At 41.3% G+C, this 7182-nt stretch overlaps 1 long non-coding RNA gene across 4 annotated transcripts in view; it reads left to right on the forward strand.

Annotated features, from left to right (window-relative positions):
* LOC107181648 overlaps positions 1 to 6815 on the forward strand; it is a 214415-nt gene extending 207600 nt beyond the window's left edge. For all 4 annotated transcript variants that reach the window (XR_001512325.1, XR_001512324.1, XR_001512322.1 and 1 more), the window contains exon 5: positions 6785 to 6815. This is a non-coding gene — a long non-coding RNA (uncharacterized LOC107181648). The remainder of the gene's footprint in view (positions 1 to 6784) is intronic.
* The last annotated feature ends 367 nt before the right edge of the window (positions 6816 to 7182 follow it).

Below are 7182 nucleotides of genomic sequence, written 5' to 3' on the forward strand. Positions count from 1 at the left end.
TGTGGCTGGAAAAGTATCACCCAGCCAGGACTCTTCTGTCCAGAAAATGCTAAGCTGGGCAGGACATAGGGCCCACAGCAGCAGAGTGAGGTAGACAGTGTTGCCCTGGGGAAAGTGTCTTAGGGGAGCTGCTACAGAACTTGGCCTTGTTCATTTCCAAAAGAGGTTAGGGCGGGGGTAGGTTTTGGGGAAAGAAGATGGACGGAAAGAAAATAACCACAAATGGTCACTGGCTCTCTGATTGATGCACCACTTCACTTACTGATCTCATTTGATTATTTCACTAACTACAGGAGGAGGTGGCAGTATCTGATGGAGGGACCTCTTCCTCTGTCCTCATATTTTCAGGTTTCCATCAGACCCTCCCAGACTCCATGTCATACTCCCACCCCCAGGAGAACCTGTTCCATTTTAGGATTGGTGGAGAACCAAGGGTCTGCGCACCCACTGGCTCACTGTTCTTTTCCCAGGTGATTTGAGGTCATCGAGTGCCCCCTTCCTCCTCTTGTTTTTGAAGTGATGTCATGCTCTGTCTAATCTCCATTATCTCTTCTTTGTTGCCAAGAGTGACCTTTGGGGAAGACAGATGGTTATGACTTTCTAACTATTTTGTCTGAATTTGGTTCCTTTTTTGGAAAGGGTAAAATATTAGAAATATTAGGAATGAATGGCTCTTGATTCCCAAATCAAGATGCACCAGTTATTAAGCTGATGTTGGGGACCCCCACCCCAATTTGACTCATGTCTATTTTAATTGAAGGAGGAGAAAAGCATTTATTATTGACCTGTTCAATCTCGTCCATTTTACCTATGACAAAACTGAATTCACTCAGTTTCTAAATGACAGGGCAGGGATCAAACCAGACTCTTTTGCATGCTCTATTTCTGTTCCTCCATGCTGTCTCTTCAGGTTGAAATTATGTTGAACAAAGAAAGAAAGTCTTATATAGCCAGATGATGTGATTCCAATTACCATGAGTCATGGGTTCACTTAAGCCAGCTTTTGATGTCCTGCTTGCTCCCAGGCTATCGGTTCAGGAAGGCTCTCTGCTCTATTCCCACGAGGTATATTCTGAGATGGTCTTCTCATGGGCCCTGCTGGGAAAGAACAAAACATTAACATGGCAAACACCCTTCCTTTTCCCAAAGATTCCACTTCTTTTGATGACAGCAACTTTCCTAATGGGGAACAGGAAAAGGGTCAAATTTTTCTGCAGGATCATTCAAGCCCTTTCCCAGGACAGGATGATCCTTGGGAAAGTTATGGAACTGTCCCAGCAGGTTCTACCATGCTCTAGGCTACAGAGAATTCTTGACTGTTTTCCCCTCATCCTAACCATCATCCTCTTCCTGTCCCCTCTCTAAGCACAGGCACGCATGGGAGGATGCATTGCATTTAGGCCCAAAGTAAGACTTCATTGCTTCGTTCACTCTTCACAAAAGCCCTGCTGGTCCATGTTCCCAAATGAGGAAACTGAGTCCCAGAGAGGCAATGAACAGTGTCCCAAGCTCATCAGATGTAGATGGTGACTAAGGGATTGCTAAACAGGGTCTGGGTCTTCTGACTTCTAGTCCTTTTTACATAGTAAAGAGTGGGTATATTTTAAATATTACATTCCAAAATAGAAAACAGAAGAGGAATCTGTTGGGTTTCCTTGTTATTGCCTTTTTTGGTATTCAGAAGTCAGAAGTACTCAATATCTTTGAGGTAGCACTGAGGCTCAAAACTGAAGATGGGAAAATCTGTGATTACTCCAAAATTACTAAGTATAGACATTTAAAAATCCAAATCCACCCTGTGAGTTGTCTGTGAAATATATGTGCCTGGAGAACTGTGAGACATGTTGAGTTGGGGACCAATATGACACATGGCTGGTAGTTTATGGGAAAATGCTGAGCTGGGCTGGCTGCTACAGAGACCTAGTTAGTGGGTTTCAAGGCCTCCTGGGCACAGGTGCTACCTTCTTACTTCGACCAGGGTAAGGACTCTAGAGGTTGGGTGAGATGCTTAAGAGATACAGTCAGGGGAGCTCCTACTCATTCTGGTACATTTTTGCGCTTTGATAAGCCTTTGAAAAGAAACAAAAGCCAATATTTCCTGGCAACATGTTGTATATCTTGAAAAGACAATTTGAATATACATAGACCAAAGACTAGTGAATATCCCTGCATAGTCTATGTACTACTTTGAGTATAGATAGATCAGTGTCACGTCAAAAAATATTTATTTTAAAGTTATAAAATTTAAAATGATAAAAGTTTAAAATATGAGAATAATAATTCTTAAAATAATAAAAACAAAACAAACACATCATAGGTGAAACCCCCAGTTCCTCCTATGTGACTGGAACAGTAGAGAAAGGTGTTGACCTGGAATTTTATCTGGGATAATCAATATAATTTTTAATGGTTCTCTCTCCCCCTCCCCATTTCCAATTTGGAAATGCATGAAATGCAGAACATCTGACATGGAGGTAAGGATTTAGTTTGGTAGATTGCTTGGCATTGGCACTTGTTTAGAAAAAAGTGTACCAGTAGAACATGTTGTTTTTCAAAATAAACTTTCGAAGGAACAGAGATCCAAAATACAAATTATCTTTTAGAGAAAAAAAAATGGCTTAAAAACTTTGCAAATCAATAAAATAAATTTGCTTCATAACTATATAAAGTTGCTCATTAGGATGATTTAAAAAAAAAGAGGGGAAAAAAAGGAAATCTCAAACTATCTATAGACATAGGCAGGCAGGCAGGTAAAGTTTGGACTCTCTGGACCTACTTTGATAACTTACTACTCAAAGCATGATATGAGGACCAGCCCCAAAGAATCACCCAGCTGTTGGCTAGAAATGCTAAATCTTAGGCTCTACCCCAGACCTTCTGAATCAAAACATGCATTTAACAAAATACCTATGTGACTCCTATGCACATTATAGTTTCCAGAGCTTTGGTACTTTGAGTTCTCAGGGCTGAAATTTGGAAACAATCCTAAACTAGATGCCAAATTAGACTTCTGGAGTCACACACAGGAGGAGAGACTGCTGATGTTGGAATGACAGTTTAGTTCCCAAACACAAGACACATATTTCTGTGAGTGACCAATTGTCCTTTTGTATAAGTGGGTGCCTTTGTCCCTGGGCTATGGGTGAGTCACAGCATGTGATTTATCAGACAAGGGACACATATTTAGAAATAAATCATTGCCAAAAGAAAGGGTATGAAGAAATAATAATCACTCATGTCTGGTTTTCATTATAAAATAATATTGCAGTTTTGCATGCTTTCTAGACTCCTTAGGGTATTCTATTGCCACTCTGAGGTTTTTTTTTTTCTTTTTACATATTTAGAAGCTATTTAATAGAAATGGTGCTGCATGGAAACAAAAATATTTTTCTCACAAAATGTTCCCATTCAATAAGTTGCCGCATATTTTTGTTCCATATGGTGCTTCATAAACTAACAGTATCCGCAGGCAATGCAATTGAGCAGAGGGGTACATTTACATGCTTAGAGTGGCAATATGAACCCACGTTCAAGGATTTTTTGTTTTAGGCAAAAGATAATTGATGTTTAATTAAAAAAACCATATAATGTTAAAGAGTAGTTCAAGCTAAATTCCTTAAAAGAGACTGTAGAGAAAGTAAATTCATTTATGCATGTCATTCAGTCATCAAGCATTTACTGATCTTTTACTGGACTTACAAAGATGAATAAAACATTGTCCAAGACACTGAAGAACTCATCCTCTAGTGCAGTGATGGTGAACCTTTTGAGCAGGGCATGTCAGCATTTTGAAAAACCCTAACCTAACTCTGGTGCCGTGTCACATATAGAAATTTTTTGATATTTGCAACCATAGTAAAACAAAGATTTATATTTTTGGTATTTTATATATTTAAATGCCATTTAACAAAGAAAAATCAACCAAAAAAATGAGTTTGCGTGTCACCTCTGACACACGTGTCATAGGTTCACCATCACTGATCTAGTGGATGAAAAAGAAAGAAGACATCACAGAGTGATTTAGAGAGTAAGTGTGGGTATTCTGGGTGTGCACAGTAGGAGTTCTCAATGAACAAGAGGGATGGGACAGGAGCTGAGGGAAGTCTTTCTGGAAAAGGAATTCTTTAAAAAGCAAGCCATAAAGCTACCCTTTAGGTCCCTGATATGTATCAGTGAAGTCCTCTCTGACCATCTGTATTAAGAGCAATGGTAACTCCAAACCCATGCCCTCCTACTCTGCTTTCTCCATGGAGTTTAATACCATTCATGATAGCCAGCCTCCCAGACAGCCTGAAAATCCCTGGATCTTGGTATCCATGCCCTTGCATGGTCCGCCTCCACATTTCATCAGGGTTAGGAATAATAGAATATGACAGACGCCACAATAAGTCACTTCCAAGATTAGGTTATAAAGGCTTCCATCTTGATCACTCTCTTTTTCTTAGCAGCTGGCCTTCCCCAGAGTGAGCCATCTAAGTTATAAGCAGCTCTTGGAGAGGTCCACATGCCTCATGATAATGCCACATGAATGAACTTGGCAGCAGATCCCTCAAAGCCAGACATATCTCCAGATGAGACTGCAAGCCTCATGACAACTGGATTACAACCTCATGAAAGAGCAAAAGCCAGAACCACACACCTGCTCTGTTCCCAGGCTCTGATTCTCAGGAATTGTGAGATAATAAACCACTGTTGTTTTAAGGTCTAAATTTGACATAATTAGTTCCATAGTAATACATAACTAATACATCATCTGGTGCATTATACACTATTTTCCCTCTTCTCAAGTAAGATGTAACCTCCATGAGGACAATAACTTGCTTGATTCATTGCTGTACTTCCATTTCCTAGAACACTACCTAGATCATGGTAGGTGCTGAATAAACATTTAAACCAGCGACTGAAGTCCGCTGATACTCATTCTAATAATTTGAAACAGGATTTATAGTGTTTCCGTGTACATAGAAGGGCTTCATGATAAGGACTAGCTTTATTTCTCTTCTGATTTAACTGGTTGGGCATTTTGTAAGTGATGAACCCCACAACTAATAAAAACAATCCAACTAGACTTTCCAGAGAAAAAAAAGCAGAGGCATGATGTCTGTGTCCATGGGCTGTGCATATATTCTTAAAAGTTCTTTGATTAAGTTCTTCCCACACTCCTTCCAGCCTTCCTCTGAGATCTGTCAGTCTGTTTCATGCTTCCATGACTGTGGTTCTATCTCATTCGTCAATTTATTTTGTTCCTTAGATTCCACATGTAAGTGAGATCTTGTGATGTTTTCTTTCTTTGACTGGCTTATTTTGCTTAGCATAATATTTTTCAGGTCCACCCATGCTGTCTCAAAGGGTAAGAGATCCTTCCTTTTTACAGCTACATAGTGTTCCATGGTGTAAATGTACCACAGCTTTTCTATCCACTCATCTACCCATGGGCACTTGGGTTGTTTCCAGATCTTTCCAAAGGTAAACTAGAAGACCGAAGGAGCAGGCTGATGATCATAGGCAGGTTGAACTGACTGGGGACAACAAAAGCAAACCAGAAATGCCTCATGGAGAATCCTAAACCATAGCTTTCAGTAGTTAACCCTGCCTGTCCAACAGATCACCTGGGGCACAGTGCTGGTTATTCACGTTTTTTACTTTAAATCTACCCTTCCATGTACTGCTTTGAAATGCTAGAGTTGGAACTGTGCCAACAGTATCTCTCCTTTACCAGCTCTCACAATAGAGGGCACTAGAGAAAACTGGAATATGGAGAAGGGCTTTTTCTCCATCCTGTTCCATTTCTTTTTCTATCAGTGTCAACCTGGCCCTACCAGTTAGTTCCAGTAGGAAGTTGGTTTTAGTTTCTAGTTTTGCCACAATCCCAGAACCATTTGCATCTGAGGTACAAGTAAGTTCTAGCAAGCCTGTTCCTCTGAAATCTGGGTCCTACCAGCTCTAGGAGGTCCTTCCCCTGAGGTCAGACACCAGCAAAAGCTGGAGCTCACGGCCCAGAAGCCAGGATCTCAGCTCTGCAGGGCCCCTAGCCCTGACTTCATTCCTTTTTTCCCCCACCCTTAGAGGTAGTAGCTGCTTCCTGAATTCTCAATTACTGGTTAACTTGTTAAAATTATTTCAATTAAGTTTTTGGTTCTGGTTTCTGAGTCCTGATAGGACTCCTGACTGTAGGCATATAAAAATGCACAGATGTCTGGATTTTTCCATAACCTAATGTTGATTTAATTGGACTGTTGTGATTAGACACAGAGCATTAGTGACTTTAACATACAGCCAGGGTAGAGAACCTGGCATTCTTCTTACCTCTATAGAATGGTCCAGCTGACTTAAAATGGAGGGCGAGAGGTACTCAAAGCAGGCCTCTGAATTGTCTCCGTTTTTGAACAATTCCTTCAGCTGCCTATACTTGTGTTTAGCAGAGACCACCTTCTTTTTTAATTTGACAGACTCATCCATTGAAGAGTAAGGATTCATTTGGCCATTCCCCCCTCCAACTCCTTGGTATACACCATTTGAGCTGGTTCCGTCCATCTGCTTCCATATTCAGACTGTCCCTATGCTATAGGCAGTTACATAGACCTGAGCAGAGCAAGGACCATGGGCCAGGTACAGATGGTCATCAGCCTGGAAAGCCCCAGGTGCCTAGCAAGGGACAATCAATTATAGGGTGGGACCTTGCCCCCAGGGTGACTTTCCTCCCCTAGAATATCACTGGTCATGAGGTTTGGACACCTTGACCTTTCCTCCCTAGAAATAACATGAAGCCTCTGTTGTATTTTAGCTCCAGCCCCAGATAAGCAACAAAACCAGCCATGGCTGATGTCAGGACCAGCTGCATTGGATAATGACCCCCTGCCCTGGTGCCACCAATCAATTAATGGAGACCACGACCCTGAATGGGCACACCTGGAAAGCTGCTGCATATTCTATTAAGATCTTTCCCCTGAGGCCTCCCCTAAAATCTCCACCCTTAAAACCCTTAGGATGGAGGACCCAGTGCCCTCTCCTTCCAGGGAGCGCGCCTATGCCTTTCAACCACCCACTCTTCAGGTATGTTACCATTAGCTTCCTCACTACCAAGCTCCAACGGCCCTTCCTTTATCTCCATAACTTGTTTCCTAAGTCCATTTCTTCTAGGAATTACTTCTTTTACCTCTGTAATTTACCAAATAAATGTTC

The sequence above is a fragment of the Myotis davidii genome, unplaced genomic scaffold, assembly GCF_000327345.1.
Source record: "Myotis davidii unplaced genomic scaffold, ASM32734v1 scaffold107, whole genome shotgun sequence".
Lineage (NCBI taxonomy): Eukaryota > Metazoa > Chordata > Mammalia > Chiroptera > Vespertilionidae > Myotis > Myotis davidii.